The sequence below is a fragment of the Tachypleus tridentatus genome, chromosome 3 (assembly GCF_004210375.1).
Source record: "Tachypleus tridentatus isolate NWPU-2018 chromosome 3, ASM421037v1, whole genome shotgun sequence".
Classification (NCBI taxonomy): domain Eukaryota; kingdom Metazoa; phylum Arthropoda; class Merostomata; order Xiphosura; family Limulidae; genus Tachypleus; species Tachypleus tridentatus.
In genome coordinates, this window is record NC_134827.1 from 77792591 (window position 1) to 77811354 (window position 18764).

General features: G+C 36.6%; 1 long non-coding RNA gene across 1 annotated transcript in view; it reads right to left on the reverse strand.

Annotated features, from left to right (window-relative positions):
- Positions 1-374: 374 nt before the first annotated feature.
- LOC143247265 (uncharacterized) overlaps positions 375-18764 on the reverse strand; it is a 111712-nt gene continuing 93322 nt past the window's right edge. The window contains exon 3 of the long non-coding RNA XR_013026453.1: positions 375-4554. This is a non-coding gene — a long non-coding RNA (uncharacterized LOC143247265). The remainder of the gene's footprint in view (positions 4555-18764) is intronic.

Here is an 18764-nt window from a genome sequence, read left to right on the forward strand (position 1 = left end):
GTAAACCTAGGGTTGTGTGTTTAGTTGATATTTCAAAACATGATTGTGGCATTGTATAACAGAGTTTTGTAACTAAGTCCTTTTATTTCGTAGTTACAATTAAACTTCGCCACACATGTTTGTATCTATTTATCCTATATAAAACATATTCACATCAGTTGTTCTGGTATAAACTATGTACAAATCAAACAAAACGTAGGTTTGTATTCCAAATGAAAAAGAAAAAAGAAATAAAAATGTTGTATGTTTCTCTGTTTATACAGATTGTTCGTTTTGCGTAAAGCATGCATATTTAATACCAGGGTCCTAAATTCGTAAAATTTCTAATTGATCTTCCAAGGATTCTAATTGGTCCTTGTCCACTCAAAGGACATTTATTTATATCTTTTGTGTTTAAACCATTCATCAACAGCAGATGTGAATTTCTTAAAGGAAATCTGTTTGTTTATTTTAGATTTCGCGCAATGTTAAATCAAGGCTATCTGCGCTAGCCATCCCTTATTTAGCAGTGTAAGGCTAGAGGGAATGCAGCTAGCCATTACCACTCACCGCCAACACTTGGGCTACTCTTTTACCAATGACTAGTGGGATTGACGGTCGCATTATAATGCCCTCATGGCTGAATGGGCGAGAATGTTTGGTGTGACGGGGAATCAAACCCGCAACCCTCAGATTACGAGTCGAGTGCTTTATCCATCTGGCCATGCCGGCCCTCTTGAAGAAAGACGCAATTCTAAATGCACATGTTCGTATTCATGCACGTTTAATATCGAAAAAAAATTTAAAATGAAAACCAGAAGGTGAGGTATTTGGTCATTGGTATGTCACTATCCATCACACTTCGTTTTGATCGATCCCACCATACGTCCCACTTCAGGAACTTCCATTTCATTTCCGAACATTATAGAATTTTGTGCGTGTGTGTGATGATTGGAAATAGGTGAGAGACTCAGAAAGGTGAAGGCTCCATTCTGGGGGTCTGAAGTAAAAATACAATTTTTCACGAGACGAAAATACAATCATGATTCTAAGAAGCAAGTATAAAAATGCAACTTTGACAACAAGCTAAAATAAAAAACACGTAATATCCTAATCAGCCCAAGAGTCTTTTCGCTGCTCAGAGTCAACTAAGTGGCCCAAATTTCTGGTGCTCTTTATTAATCTTCTCCAGAATTATGAATAGAAACTATTGAGTTTATCCCAAGTACTTTGCATCTTTAAAACAGGACGGCAACATTGTGTTCACTTGTTTACTTCTAATGATAGAACCGTGCAAAGTTTTCCAATACGCAAATTTATATTAGGCCTTGCATGGCCAGGTGGCTAAGGCACTCGACTCGTAATCTGATGGTCGCGGGTTCGGATCCCCGTCACACCAAACATGCTCGCCCTTTCAGCCGTGGAGACGTTATAATGTGACGGTCAATTCCACTATTGAGTGGTTATGACTAGCTGCCTTCCCTCTAGTCTTACACTGCTAAATCAGGAACGGCTAGCGTAGGTAGCTCTCGTGTAGGTTTACACGAAATTTAAAACAAACCAAACCAATAACGGAAGACAGCTTTAGAAAAAGGAAAACCAAAGACGTCTCAAAAATGTCAGATCTCGAGAAAGACCCTTCTGAATATAAATATTCAATCACCGGACGTTTGGAAGACAATTTTATTGACGATTTGATAAAACAAAGGCTATGAACTTAATACACAGAGAAAAAGTGACAATAGCTATAGTAACATGGTCTTTAGGTTTTGATACGACATATTCGGTTTGCTCGTTATTACTGTTTCAACATTGTATTCCTCCCAGTCTGACCTGATTTCTGTCGTTATTTCGTGAGGGCAAATTTAACTTAATTCATAAAATGGTTGATTTGTTAGTTATGTTTGGTCCATAAACAAAAAGCACATGTTGTTTCAGATGTCTCGCAGAAGGCTTTCTGTACGTACTGTTTCCTAATTTGAAACATATAAATCAGAAGAATGTGTGTTTTCGTATAGCAAAGCCACATCGGGCTATCTGCTCAGTCCACCGAAGGGAATTGAACCTCTAATTTTAGCGTTGTAAGTCCGTAGACTTACTGCTGTACCAGCGGGTGACAAACCAGAGGAATGACGGTTGGTAAACAGGACCCTCCTTCAAATCTTCAGCTACTCTTGCCTAAACGAATATTGGAATATGACCGTCACTCTTATAATGCAACCGCTGCCACAAAATGAAAAATGTGTCTAAAATTGCAACGGGTCGCGAGCCATTAATTCTCGGATACTCAATCTTGACATCGCGAGATTACGTCTAGCCAAAAAAGTTTAGAATGAGAAACAAATTATGCCACATATTAGCAGACAATTAAAGGAATCATTACTAAACCTACTTTAAAGTGTGAATTAAAAATCGAAATAAATCATTTTATAAGAATTTGTCATGAATACTCAACCCTCTTTTTCAAACAGCCCAAGGTTCGAATTCAGACACAAATCACACAGAAATAATTCTTCTCACGAATTCCCCGAAGACAGCAGCATATTGGTAAGTGAAACCAGTTTTTATTCTGTTTTTATTTTATTTTATATACTAGAAAAAAAGGCGGCTGGTCAAACGAGCCCAACGCCAACTCTTTTGACACTCTTGTCTAATCGAATAGTTGGATATCACTGTCACTCTTATATAGTGTAATCACAGCCCCAAAATGACACACACGATTTATGCAGTTTTTGTACCTGGTGTGTGAATCCGAGGATTCGTGGTTCGCGACAAATTTTATTTCATAAAACATGAAGCAGCAGTATTTATTAATAGGTTTAGGGTCAGGATTCTCAGACGTGTATTTTTGGATGGAAATAACCGAATTGCTTTTGTAATATGCAGTTGATAACAAAACTAATACTAATTACGTATTCCCTACGTTTGTTTATTCAATTAACACGACCATCGCTTTAACATTTCATCGTATTGTTGTTATATTGAACTTGTACATTTTACCTGTATTTGTCCATACAAAATTTATATAATGTTTATTCTCAGTTTCATAACTTACTCGGACCCGGCATGGTCAGGTGGTTAAGGCGCTCGACTCGTAATCACAGGATCGGTGGTTCGAATTCCTCTCACACCAAACATGCTCGCCCTTTCAGCCGTTATAATGTGACGGTCAATCCCATTATTCGTTGGTAAAAGAGTAACCCAAGAGCTGGCGGTAGGTGGTGATGACTGCTACATTAGTGGAGGCTAGAGCAGATAGCCCTCGTGTAGAACGAGATCCAAACCGAATTACCTACACTAGCATGACCCCCCATACAATGCTAATTTCAGGTGGCAAGTTTTTCATCTCATTAATCGTATAATTATTTACTTTTCTTCTCTGAGAGCTCTCATCTTCCTACAACTGTCTCCAGGTAGCGAAGGGTGACATAAATGTGGGCTTTGGCACCCATATCTCTCTCCTTTATCTTTTTATATTATTTTTTTATTCATACGTGAGGCTTAACGAACGGATGTTAAGACTGATAACATACGGTGTATCCACTACGTAAACGCTACTTCCGTAGTCACCTCGATAAACCAGAATATATCTTACACTCTACATTATGTAGCTGCCCTTGTGCTGATTCTGTTTAGTGCGTAGCGTTTTGGTTAAGGCGTGTTTGGTGTTACTGTTTCTAACGCAGTCCTTTCTTTTTAATGTGATCCATTAACTTAACTGCTTAGATGACGTTTACTTTTTCAGTTGTATATACGTGTTACTGAATGAATTCACGTGTTAAACCTCAATGATACCTTATGAGACTCGTGGATTTAACGGCCAGGATAGCAACTCTCCCCCTCAGATTCAAATACAAATCATCAGTACCTGTTCCTTAGTCAGGTACTCTTAAAAGAATGGTGAAATGGACTGGCATGGCTTGATGGTTAGAGACCTCGACTCGCAGCCTGTAAGTTGCGGGTTCGAATCCCTTCACCAAACATGGTCGCCATTTTAGCTGTAATGGGAGTGTTATAATGTCACAACGAATCATATTTTTCGTTGGTAAAAGAGTAGCTCCAAAACTCGGCGGTGGGTGTGTTGACTAAACGTCTTCCTATAGCCTGTCACTACTAAATTAGGGAAGGCGCGTACACATATCTCTCGTGTAATTGTGCGCGAAATCCAAGAAAACAAATAACATTTTTATAACGCGGTCATGCAGTTAAATGCAGAATTTCTTCAGTGGCATATTTTGGGCTCGAACCATGGACGTTCTGTTCTCAGCCATACCTGATCTATGTATACAATGGAGGTTGTACATAAATTTATAAAAGTCACGTTTCTCCTTTGAAAATGTCACACCTATTTGTCTAACAAAGCATACTGCACTTGAATAGATTTGGGTGTGGCCATATCCAATATAATACATATGTTATGACAGTCTGGATTCCGTAAAAGCTCACGTCCTGTATTACACACCAATAGCGTCAATACGCCGACACGTTCGTGTTGCAGTCAACATGCCTTTCCGGAAAATATCCATTTCTCCAGCAGGCCAGATGTAACGGCATCGTTGCAAAACTCTGTTTAAGCTGATAACAAAGAATTAAAATGATATGATAAAAACATCTTACCAAAAGTGGTTAACTTATCTGAAAAATACACCTGGTGGTTAATTACTGTACTTTAATAATTATTATTACTAATCAGAATAATATTAAGATATAATGAAGAAATACGTTTAGTTCATAATATTCTTAATTATATTGTAATGGGGCCCGGGATAGTCAAGCGTGTTAAGGCGTTTGACTTGTAATCTGAGGGTCGCGGGTTCGCATCCCCGTCGCGCCAAACATGCTCGCCCTTTCAGCCGTGGGGCGTTATATGTGACGGTCAATACCAATATTCGTTGGTAAAAGAGTAGCCCAAGAGTTGGCGGTGGGTGGTGATGACTAGTTGCCTTCCCTCTAGTCTTACACTGCTAAATTAGGGACAGATAGCCCTCGAGTAGCTTTGTGCGAAATTCCAAACACATATATTGTAATTACTCGGGAAACGAATAACAAAAAACAAACGATTTAAATTACCCTCTATCTTTGCCGAGTTTTTATGAAACATTAATAACAAAAAAACACCAATTAAATTCAATGTTATATTTGTTATATTCTCAAATTATCTGTTTTAATCAAAGTTAAGAGCACGTGTTACAGTCATTTCTGTTTCAAAAATGCCACATCAAATTTCTATATAGTGCTTGTTACTAATTTTCACTTTTATGTATATCATATAATATATATAAAGGAAGAGTTTGTCATTATAGTCCTGACAAGCTAATTGTAGACGTATTACCACGTATAGAGTATATATAAGTAATAACAGACGATATTACTAATTACGTAGCCGTTCTAAAATCCCTTATCTCGTTGCATTATAGCGTCTTAGCGTCCGTGATATAAACACCCATACTATTCTGTCGTCTAGGTTACTAGATCTGTTTCACATTAACTCCTTGACGCTTTCTTTCCTCTTTGAAAGGCAAATTTTTTTATATTAAAATTAATGCCACGAAGAGACGAGGTAGTGGAAGATAGTCTTAACAGACATTTCATGAGAAAAAAAAATATATATGTAGTTTTTAAAATTATTAAAATAGAATCAAGTACTTTTTTAAACTTCACGTATTTCGAAACGAACTAAAATTCCGTTCATGATCACGTTAAGAAACGGAGTTCTGAAAGAGAAGGGCGGGGTTTTGTGACAAAAATGCCGTGCTTCGAATGATAAGTGTTCGTACGGGTATAATTAATGCATAACCATGTAAATAAACTAAAGTCCTCTCGTAATGAGGTACTTGTTTCATAACACATTCGCACATTACGAGGTAAGACAATGGCGAAAACAATAACACAAAGATTCTTAAGTTTTAAATACATTTTCGTATTGCATGTCTGCATAAAAATTAATTTGGCTAACTTCTATCTATAGTGAGGGAACACGTGTCCTAAATTTAAGTTCATTTATCTTTAACTTCTAAGTTGCCATGATAAACTATCGCTGAAGCTAAGACAAGCTACGTTAATTGTATTCTTAAATATCGCGACAGCTTTGATTTTAATGAATTGTATATTTCTGCCGGTGGTGTTTAAGTCATACGGTCAACAATACACGAGAGCCTTACTTACTTTTATCCTGTCCATCTGTCTAGGTAATAAAAACAAACAAATCTATTGAAATTTAAGTAACAGGTATCTAATTGATACCAGAGAAGCCCTGTCTTTAATATCTATGTCAGTTCAAACTCGTTGTCATAGTTTATAGTCTGACATGACTAGGTGGTTAGGGAGCTTGAATCGTAATCTGAGGGTCGCGGGTTCGAATCTGTGTAACACCATACATACTCTCTCTTTCAGCCCGGGGGGGGGGGCGTTAGAATGTGGCGGTCTGTCCCACTATTCGTTGGTAAAAGAGTAGCCCTAGAGTTGGCAGTGGGTGGTGATGACTAGCTTCCTTCCCTCTAATCTTACACTGCTAAATTAGGGACGGCTAGCGCGAAGCCCTAGTGTAGCTTTGCGCAAAATTCAAAAACCAATCATCGCTCGTATTATAAACCCCAGAGGAGACCTGCCCTGTCTTCAGTATTGTCTGATGTTAGCGTAACTAGTTAAAATGCACAAAAGAATAAGCTAGAGATCTAATAAAAGACAAATAACGGTTTTAGAATATAAAAATATTATCGTGTTTAGACAAGTTCTTTCGGATTATGTAAATATAAAACTCTTGTTGTCGGAAGAATCAGTCAGCAATGTGTAGTCATTGTTTTATGGTCATAAAACAAATCTGTGTTTTGTGTTTTCTGATTAACTTGAACATCACATAGTAAGAATATCCTACGTGCCAAACGTCATAAAGTAAACTTTTCATCGAAGGACTGATTTCAAATTATTGTTATTTGTTGAAAAGCCTCGTAAGCTTTTACACTTTTACTTAAGCTGTAAAAACCAATTGGATCTTCAAATTTTGTAACAGTTCACACTAAATTTTGCTTGTTTATAGTTAAGCACAAAGGACCAACTGAGCTCTGTCCATCACGGGTATCGAAATCCGATTTCTAGCGATGTAAGTTTCCACCTACTGAATTAGAAGTAATTTTAAACATTATAACCAGTAATATTAACTCGACTAAAGATAGGACATATCTCACTAGAGGAGCAGATTTAACAGCCATATTTATCAGAACTGTCGGATATGTTTACCAGTTAAAAAACGATAGTGACAACAGTACAATTATAAAGGCAACTATTAAATTTTACTTTTGGGTCAGATATAATAAGAATAAGTGTTGGCAGCGAGAGGAACTGACTAGCTGCCCTCCATATAATCTATCACTTCAAATTTAGAAACATCTACCACTCAGCAGATGGCCTTCGTGTTGCTTTGAGCGAAATTCAGCAATGATAAAAAATATTAAAACGATGATTAAACTGAGACTAAAGTCCGAAAAGGATTCCAATCAATGATGAATTACGTGTTTTTAAAAAGGTTTCGCTCTTTAGAGATAAGAAACTTTATTACATTTTAAGCGAACGTCGGATGTGGAAGAGGAACTCAACTGACTAAACAATTCCTTGTAATCTTAGTAAGTAGGCCTAACAACAGTTAAATATTCGCGTTATCAGGGGTAGTTTGAATCATAATCTGTGCAGTCAGTCTGTTTTGATCAGAACGCTAATGTGGGTACACAAAATAAAAAAAAAAACTTCCGTTAAAAGAACATAATTAAACCCATCAAAGCTATCCCTTAAAATTAGTGTGCCGTATTGAAGCTAAGAAGACTGATAATTCATAATGAACTCAGCTTCCTTTTAGCGATAAGGAAGTGGAAAAATGTTAGTGTTTCAAATGCGTAGATTCTTTTTTGTCAAGTGAATTATATAAACTTGAGAACTTTGCTTCTGTACTTGGTGGGACCCAGCATGGCTAGGTGGGTTAAGGCGTTTGACTCGTAACCTGAGGGTCGCGGGTTCGAATACCAGTCACATCAAACATGCTCACCCTTTCAGCCGTAGGGGTGTTATAATGGTACAGTTCATCCCACTATTCGTTGGTAAAAGAGTAGCCCAAGAGTTGGTGGTGGGTGGTGTGACTAGTTGCCTTCCTTCTAGTCTTATACTGCTAAATTAGCAACGGCTAGCGCAGATAGCCCTCGAGTAACTTTGCACGAAATTAAAAAAATATCTGTACTTGGTACGTCATTTTCGTGGTGGCAACAATTATATAATCGTTTTTTTCGTTTTGTTTAAATCTCACAAATATTTATCTTCAGTGGGGTGGTTAAAATAATATTTATGTGCATATATATTCAATTGCTCTAATCTTCCAAATCGAACAAACTAAGTTAAACTGAACTATTCTCAGTCTTGAGAGTAAAACTGTGACATCTGAAGGTTTTGGGGTGCGATGAAAAATAAAATATTTATTATTGGTTATAGCCCTGATGACGGATGTTAACTAAACTAGTGGGCTATAAACAATAATACACCCCCCCCCCCAGCGGCACATTTGTACTCATAATATATAAGCAACATGTGCCCGGAAAGAAATGATAAACCATTTCAAGCCGAAATAGTCAATATTTTGCGTTTCGTGAAAATTACTTTTATTACGTTAAAACAAAACCGAAGGCACGGAAATTAAATATAAAATTCAGTCGAATAGCAAATACATCATAGTTTGCATATCCATGATTTGTCCGTAAGAAACAGACAGGTTCGTGATATCTTAAGGGTTTCAAAGACATCGAGACATCGAGTTATTGTTCCCATCAATGTCCTACGGCTATAGTAGTCAATTAGATCTTAGAACGTATTAGCTAAGCCTGTAATCACGTATGTATTAATTCACCTGGCCCTCGTCTTTTTACTGAGAGGTATAATAAAAGTCATGAACCTGATATGATTGCATATTCAATTATCCCAATGCGCTTTGGTTGATATGAAAGAGACTCAAAGCAATGAATGCAATCTATCTAATTGATAGCTCGAAGCATTCAATATTAAGTTCAATTAAGTAATTGAATATATGTAATTTACAGAGCTAATTCTGTTCAGTGGCTATTAATCATAATGCCCTAGACATTCATAAAAAGTGATCAGAACTTTACGTATTGCACATAATTATGGTTTCCAAAGTGATTAATATTAAAAAAAAACTAGTCTTAAACCGCAAAACTGATTTTCTATCTTAAATTTCCTCCACTTCTTGTCTTGTTTTTGTAACTTTCAATTAAAATTACACAGAAAACGAAAGAGTTTAAATTCTGAAAGGGAAATGGCGCGTAATTAAACCAAACTTTCACAACAAGTCTAGAGATATCTCAATGATTCCAAAGGGGACCGGCGTGGTCAGGTGGTTAGGATGCTAGACTCGCAATGCGAGGGTCGAGTCCCCGTAAACTTACTCGCCTTTTCAACCGCGTAAGCGTTATAATGTTACGTTCAATCCCCTTATTCGTTGGTAAAAAGAGTAGCTTAAAGATTATGGATGTCTCGATACACGAGGGCCATTTACGCTAGGCTAACCGTTCCTAATTTAGCAGTATAAGACTAGAGGGAAGAGATATTAAGGTATCTCTTAAGATAATCCTTCTACTTTAATTTCTGTTTAAATTGAGGAGATTTGATTCTCATATGGGGAGTTTAGAATTATCAAAAGGACTTTAAGAGCCATTTTTTTCATCACTCAAAACAGATTGGTGTTTTAGTGATCCGTTGACTTATCTAGCTTAATTAGTAACTGATAAAAATTATTACTCGGATAACAGACGTGTCTAATACATGTTCAAGAACTGAACTGCTATTTGAGGATTAAAGTATTTATAACATTTATCACTTTCCAGGGAAAGATTTGGTTTGTTTGAATTTAAGCATAAAGCTACATAATGGGCTTCCTATGCTCTTGGTGGCTTTGGAAAACAGATACAATTTTTTTTTCATGTTAGCATTTTACGTGTTACGTATGCATTGAAGTCGCGCAGTTAGCTTAAATGTAAAGTATTATAAAGCTAAGAGGCTAAAAGGTTTTATTTCTGCGAAATTAAGCCCAAAGTTACACAAAAGCCTATCTGTGTTCTGCCCACCACAGGTATTTAAACTTGATTTCTAGAGTTGTAAGTCCGCAGACAGACCGCTGTGCCACTGAAGTGGCAGCTTAAATCTGCTGACTTTTATGTATTTCATTTGGCTAAGAGTGATGTTAATGTAATAATAATTTATTGGCTAAAACGAGAAATAAACGGGAAGATCAGATGATAAATTATAAATAACTAAAGTACTGCTTTATCAAATGACTGGACCTTTTGTTCCTGTCCATTTTAGAAAAATATCTTTCAAGTTAATTGAAACACTATCTTCTTCTGTTTTCAATTTTCATTGATAAAAAAAAAAATTGCTGAACCACTTTTTAAATATATTTTGTACATTTCTAGAGTGTGATATTAAATTTTCAGTAATATTTTACGCTGCCACTTTAGTATTATTATTCAAAAAAATACTTTTCTAGTGGCTCAGAATTGTATCTTCAAATTCTATAAAAAATGCTTCATTACGAGTCACTTCTCCTGGTGGTAGTACCATAAAATGTTAGCTTACTTTTATTTGTACGTTTGTTGAATTTCTCGTACAGCTCTACTCGAAAGCCATCTTCTGTAGCCAGTCTCAGTCTAGGATTTGGTTTGTTTTGGATTTCGCGCAAAGCTACACGAGGGCATCTGCGCTAGCAGTCCCTAATTTAACAGTGTAAGACTAGAAGGAAGGTAACTAATCATCCACCACCCATCGCCAACTTATGGGCTACTCTTTTACCAACGAGTAGTGGATTGACCGTTAAATTATAACGCTCTCACGGCTGAAAGGGTGAGCATATTTGGTGTGACGGGGATTCGAACCTGCGACCCTCAAACTACGAGTCGAGTGCCTTAACCACCTGACCATGCTCTAGTCTAGGGGACCTACAGTATGAGAAGGACAGTTACTTGCCACCACCCACCGCCCATTCTAACACTTCTCCTAGTAGCGAGATTGGTCGTAAAACAATAACACCTCCGCGGCTGAAAGGATATCCATGTTCGATGATGGAATTCGAACCAGTGACACGGATTGCGAGAATTCTTACATTAAAAAAAACAAAATACACAGAGTAGGCATATAAATATGGTATGCGGTTAACGAACTGTGCAGAACAAAGTGTTTCGATTGTAAGAAGATTATATCATTTTCTTTCATTTCGCCTCACACACATGAAGATTCTTTATTCTTATCAATATTCTGTAAACATTCAGTCTCGCAGACTTATCTGTTAACAAAATACATTTCGGTTTATTAAAACCACAGTGGCTGATCATAAATGAATGTTAATAGGAATGTTACAACATGCCTGTTTTCAAAAACGAAACAGTTTGGTTTGTTTTGAATTTCGTGGATAGTTACACGAGGGCTATCTGTGCTAGCCGTCCCTAATTTAGCAGTGTAAGACTGGAGGGAAGGCAGCTAGTCATCATCACCCACAGCCAACTCTTGGGCTACTCTTTTACCAACGAATTGTGGAATTGACCGTCACATTATAACACCCTTACGGATGAAAGGGTGAGCATGTTTGGTGTGACAGGAACGCGAATCCGCGACACTCGGAATACGAGTCGAGTGCCTTAACTACCTGGCCGTGCCAGGCAAAACTCTGGTAAAGAAGTTCCCGTACTGAAATTTCTGTTTCTCTACATTTTGGTCCGGTGGATAGGGGGCTCTTGACTAGCAATCTCAGGGTCGCGGGTTCGAATCCCCGGTACACCAAACATGCTCGCTCTTTTAGGGTGCGTTATAATGTTACCGCCAATCCCATTATTCGTTGGTAAAAAGAGCAGCCCAGAAGCGGAAGGTGGCGATAACCAGCTATTTACCCTCTAGTCTTTCGTTGCTGAATTAGGGCCGGTTAGCGCGGATAGTCTTCGCGTATCTTTGCGCGAAATTCGAAACAAACCAAACGAATCTCTACATTTTTGCGAACGTGTTGCTTCAGCCGTTTAATAAGGTTGATTATAAATTAAGCTTATTTTAAACTCTAGAATTATGACCAGTAAAGATGCTCGAATCATGATATCAGTCTTGAAGTTTTGAATTTTATTGTAGTCGAATCCGCATAAGATATAAGATATCACTATCATGTTCATTAGATCTGTATTGAAACTTTCTTAATTAATTTTCATTGCAACGAAGTTCCATGAACACTGAAGAAATAAATGTTCGAGGAGGAAAGAAACCGAAGTGGGAAAAGGACAGACACACAAAAAAAGTCATACACTGGTATTATTATAGGGCACCACTAAGTGCTAACATTATTACAACACTCACAGAGGTGTGTGTGGACACTAGCTAACACCATTAATAAAGGCGGAATTTTATGGTTTCGCGTCGTTATTGGACCAGATCCTAATTCATTGTTCATAAAGTACTGTTTTGGACCATGTGATATTGTTCAGTGATTGTTAGATGACTCATTATTGAAGTTATATTTACGAATTAAATTTTTGCCATAATGTCAGAGTATGTGTTTTCTTATAGCAAGGCTACATCGGGCTATCTGCTGAGCCCACCGAGGGGAATCGAACCCCTGATTTTAGCGTTGTAAATCCGTAGACTTACTACTGTACTAGCGGGGGGCCATAATGTCAGACAACAATTTATATTACTTTGTGCGGATGTCGTTGAGAAGAATGTTAGTCTATGTGTGTGTGTATATTTTTCTTATAGCAAAGTCACATCAGGCCATCTGTTGAGCCCACCGAGGGGAATCGCACCCATGATTTTAGCGTTGTAAGTGGGTAGACTTACTACTGCAATAGCGGGTGGCAAGAATTAGTCAGCACATGCCTAATTGGGCTGAACTGATGTGATAAATATTCTGTATCAGTCGGGGCTGCCTAAATTCGGCAGTGTAAATTCACACTCTATTTTCAATTGTTTATGTTTACTGTGTTAATGAAATAGATTCTGACGTATCAGAACACGTGTTCTGAAGCTTGAGGAGTAATACGGATGTAAGCACATATACGGATGCAAGTTATTCTAATAGATGCAAGCTTACGTTGCTGAGATCGATATCCTTGACCAAAACCATTTGTACCGAAGGTCTTCTACTATTTGAGTCATACTGTAAGTCAACCACCTATGGATATCTTTATATATATTTCATGGTAAAAGTCTTATAGTTTCACTCAAGATTTTTTATTGTTTAGTCAAATTGCACATGAAGCTACTCAAGGTCCACCTGCGCTATTTGACAGTGGTTGATTGTCAGCTGTCTCTAATGTAGAAGTGACAGGCTAGAACGAAGACAGATAGTCAAAACTATCCAACGCCCACTCTTCGAATAGTGGAAGTTGGTAATGTTATAACGTTCTCACGGCTGAAGGGCGAGCACGTTTCGTTATCGGATTCCAACCTGCATATTGTGAATCGAGTGCCCTAACCAAGTGCTGACAAGATGACGGACGAAGCTGTTGTCGTGTTTTATGTATGTTTACAAAGTAATACCAAAGAACTCTGTGATCCGTTATTCTAACGATCCTCAGACAATCCGTAAAGAAGTTCAAACGATTATTGGACTCAAATACAGATATTTGGGACGATTTTATGGTTGCTTGAGCTTGTTTTCAAAAACTAAGAAGATGAATTGTGTAAACAATTAAGATGGAATAGTATATTATTATATTTAGTTTTAGGATAATGAATAACACTATGTAACACAAATTTTGTTCCTGGATAGTATGTGTTATTTCTTAATTGCTTATGTTGTAAAACCACAGAAAATGGCCATTATTTCCTTGTTTTTGTGATCTGAATAATGAAATTTAGAAATTAACCTATTTTCTATGTAAAAACGGGCACATTTGCACATTTTCATTTACATAAGCTCTGAAAACACAACATATGAATCATGATTTACATGTATTTATATTAAAGTTATACAAAAATGTTTAGAAGTGAGTAGTTTTTCGAAAATTGCGACTGTAATGTAAATAACTTTCACATATCAGCCCCCAAACATAGTCTTCCATTATGTTTTCGTTATACGCACCTACACTCTTGTGCAAATTAATTGAAACAAGACGGAAAATTACGATTTTTTCAAATTTTCACACGCCGTCTGTGTGAAAAAATGACTATTAAAAGAAATCAGCGGGTCTAGCGAGCCTACACCGGCCGCCATGCTGAAAATATTGTAAAATGACCATTTGTTTCAATTAATTTGCACAAGGGTGTAGGTCACAAAAGCAAAGTTTGAAGAGAAAAATAGGTCTTTTCCATTTACTTTAGGCATAAGCAATTGGGAAATAACACTTTGTGTCCAGGAACAAGAAAAAGTAAAAATTTTGTTACATAGTGTAGTGAATGTGCTTCATCACTTACCAGTTAATCCGAAGTCTGTTGAGTTAAGCGTGGAAAATCAGCCTGAACTGTAAGAAATTCATTAAAGACAATAACTTATAACGAGGTTTAAGAATACCAGATCTTCAATAACTAATGCGTTTCAAAATTGCTTCATAATGCGATAGTTGTTGTTTTTCTTTCGAATGTATTTCATCGACTTGAAAATTACTGAAAAAAAAAAATATATATATATATAATGCAGAACTTTGGACATCCATCAACATTCTTCAGCGATTTCCACTACGATGTAACGATGTCGAAAATTCATCCCATGATTCAGTTGTTATTCTCATCACATTGCATGACACTAGTACGATTTTTGTTGTAAAAATGAACACAAAAATGTGCTAGTGCCAAAAAATGGGAGAGTGCAGAAAGGAAAACTTGCGTTTCACATTCTCTCGACAGGTGGCGTGGAGCAATTTATCTCGCTATCCTTCATGTATGTGCTTTTCTTATAGCAAAGCCACATTGGGCTATCTGCTGAGTCAACAGAGAGGAATCGAACCTCTGATTTTAGCGTTGTAAACCCTTAGACTTACTGCTGTATCATCGAGGGACCTAACTTTGATTATAGTTTTCTTTATTTCATCTGCAATTCGCACAAATAACTTGTTATGGACAACAATGTAGTGTTAACAGCAATGAAAATCTATTTGGTAGCAGTATGTTGTCTTATAACTGTACGACAGAATATTATTTTGTATTCATATTCTACAAAGCCTTATTTATACGTTCATTCTAATAACCGATAAAAAACTCAGTGAGAGTTATATAAACAAAAATGACAAAAAATATGAAAATACACCAGTGATAACTTACAAACATTTTTTTCTTTACTTAATATATAGACGGAAAAGTTTACAAAATTGCGTTAAATAATCATAAGTTTGAAAATTTGATAATAAAATATTTACTCACGCTGTTATACGTATCATATACGTTCAACCATATGAACTTTGTTCTCCACGGTAGGGCCCGGCATGGCCAAGCATGTTAAGACGTTCGACTCGTAATCCGAGGGTTGCGGGTTCGAATCACCGTCGCACCAAACATGCTCACCCTCCAGCCGTGGGGGCGTTATAATGTGACGGTCAATCCCATTATTCGTTGGTAAAAGAGTAGCCCAAGAGTTGGCGTGGGTGGTGATGACTAGCTGTCTTCCCTCTTAGTCTTACACTGCTAAATTAGGGACGGCTAGCGTAGATAACCCTGGGGTAGCTTTGCGCGAAATTCAAATACAAACAAACACACATCCTCCAGGGTATAAGAATTTGAAACTTTTAATTTGAGGGTCAATCGCTTTCGTTATCTTAAGCAATCGTGATTTTTCAACTTGAAGAAGATAAAGTCACGATTGCTTAAGATAAAAAAAAGCGATTGATCCTAAAGTTAAAAGTTTGAAACGTTGCAGTTATTTTCTCTCAGTTGAAGCGTCATTATGTCTTTCATTTTAAAATGTTACCATTTCAACATTTCTAGTTGAAATTTCGTTATATTTGCTAACATGAAACGTTATCTTCTCACTTATTCTCACGATATTCTCTAACTTGGAATGTTAACCTCTCGCATCTTTAGCTAAACATGTGTCATCTCTTTCATCTTGAGATCTTAACCTCTCGCATCTTTAGCCAAACATGTGTCATCTGTTTCATCTTGAGATCTTAACCTCTCGCATCTTTAGCCAAACATGTGTCATCTGTTTCATCTTGAGATCTTAACCTCTGTCATCTCTGTTTCATCTTGAGATCTTAACCTCTCGCATCTTCAGCTAAACATGTGTCATCTGTTTCATCTTGAGATCTTAACCACTCACATCTTTAGCTAAAAATGCGTCATCTCTTTCATCTTGAAATCTTAACTTCTCACATCTTTAACCGAAAATACATCTGTTTCATCTTTGACACGCTAACCCCTCAATCTTTATCTAAACATGTGTCATCTGTTTCATTTTTAAACGTTAACCCCTCACATCTTTAAAAATGTATGATCTGTTTTATCTCGCAATGTTACCATATCATCTTATGGAAGAACCATTATATTTTTAACAATGAAATGTTACCATTTTTTCCTTCCGTTGAAGTGTCGTCACCCTCCTTTATCTTTGGCACCCGAAAACCCACGACCTCTAAAACACATCTGTGAATTCTTCAGTGCCAAGGACAACGGAACTTTAATCTTAGTGGGTTTTCCTTCACTAATTTTTTCTTCACGCTTGTTTAAAGTACTGAGAGTGTAACACATTATGACTTTGCTTGATTACTTTGAAAGACTAAAACACAGAAATAAAATTGAAAGAGAAACAAAAATTACATGCATCATAAAACGAATGTGTTTACCTATAAACAAAACTTTATGAGCATAATATTACAGGTTGCTCTCATTAATACTATTAATTTTAAAGTGAAAAACCAGTCATTACAGTTATCAATTTTATACTTTTTGTGGTACATCGATGTAAATTAATTTATTGTAGGACTACATATAATACATACGTAGGATATTCTGATACTTCATACAGTTATTTTAATAATAAACCCTTAATATAGATAAGATTCAAACTAATAACATTTTATTACGTCTCTTTCACTTGGCCCTGTATGGCCAGGTGGTTAAGGCACTCGACTCCTAATCTGAAGGTCGAGGGTTCTAATCCCATTACACCAAATACACTCGCTTTTTCAACCATGAGAGCGTTATAATGTGACGGTCAATCCCACTATTCGTTGGTAAAAGAGTAACCTAAGAGTTGGCGGTGGGTGGTGATGACTAGCTGCTAAATTAGGGACGGATAGCGCAGGTGACCCTGGTGTAGCTTTGCTGGAAATTCAAAGCAAACAACCGTCTCTTTTCAGTTTCATAGATACACTAACGAATTGTTATTATAATCTTAAATCTGAAAGTAAATAGAAATAAAATTTTCTTTGTGAACAAGAGCTATTTGAATATATATATTTAAATATACAATAGAACATGCATTATACCTGGCTTAGTTTGTCACTTTCATCAATCTCTGTTTGGGTATAAAAATGTGAACCTTTTGCAACATGAATCTGATGTTACAGTCTAAAAACAAAATGCTATATCCTGTAGTTCAACTAGCTGTGTTATATCAGTAATATGACGTGTATTTTCCAGTTTCAGAAGAAACATTTTTTGTTTGTTTAATTTCGCGCAAAGTTACACGAGGGCTATATGTGCTAGCCGTAATTTAGCAGTCCTAATTTAGCAATATAAGACTAGAAGAAAGGCGGCTAGTCATCACCACCCATTGTCAACTCTTGGGCTACTCTTTTACCAGCGAAGAGTTGGATTGACCGTATATTATAACGCCCCCACAGCTGAAAGGGCGAGTATGTTTGGTATGACAGGGATTCGAACTTGCGACCCTCGGATTACGAGTCGAGTGCCTTAACCATGCTAGAAGAAACATCACATTGTGATTGATTGTTTTAAAAAAAAAAATGTCGACTGTTACACTTATCTGATGAGACTTACGGGATAATCACCATGTTGTAATAACCTTTCAAACTGTTCGAGTCATTGTTAGAGTTGCGGTTACCTGGCGAGGCTTACGGGATAATCACCATGTTGTGATAACCTTTCAAACTGTTCCAGTCTTTGTTAGTGTTACCTGATAAGACTTTTATATAAATACCTATTTAATAAAAACAGAAAAAAAAACACACACACAATAAAATAGTTTTGTTGTCGTTTCTCCTAGTGACCTCTAAGACTATTCTTTGTTGAGTATAGCTGGACAGCCTTTGGAAGTTTACAGTGCAATGAACAAAATCGCTATACCTTAACAATACAAAAAAAACAACAACGTTAGTGTTGGTCCAAGGTTCGTAACTGATTGTGTTTGTTTCAGAGCCTACAAAAAAAAAAAAAATTCCATACGAAAATTATAATTTATAAATAACGGATTAAGGATATTATTCTATATAATTTTACATAAAAACGTATTAGCATACTTCTATATACACAGATACAAATCAATTACAAATAACATATAACTTAATTTTTAGCAAGGTCATCGCAAAAAGCCAGTCGTAGCAAACCGAGACTTGAAACTCATAACCATATAAATAAATTCCATAAGTATCTCATAAGACTGCTAACAGAGTTATTGGGAATGTCAGACTTTTAAAGTGATGTTATAAATGGGGCTTGAGTCGCAACACTAGCATTCAATCTGTACGCACAATGAAACGCTACCCGAGCTAGATACAATATTGAAACATCACTTACTTACGACGACGATTTTTATATTTTCGTAGTGACATCCTCGCTTTAACTGAGCGGTGAAAGACAAAGTA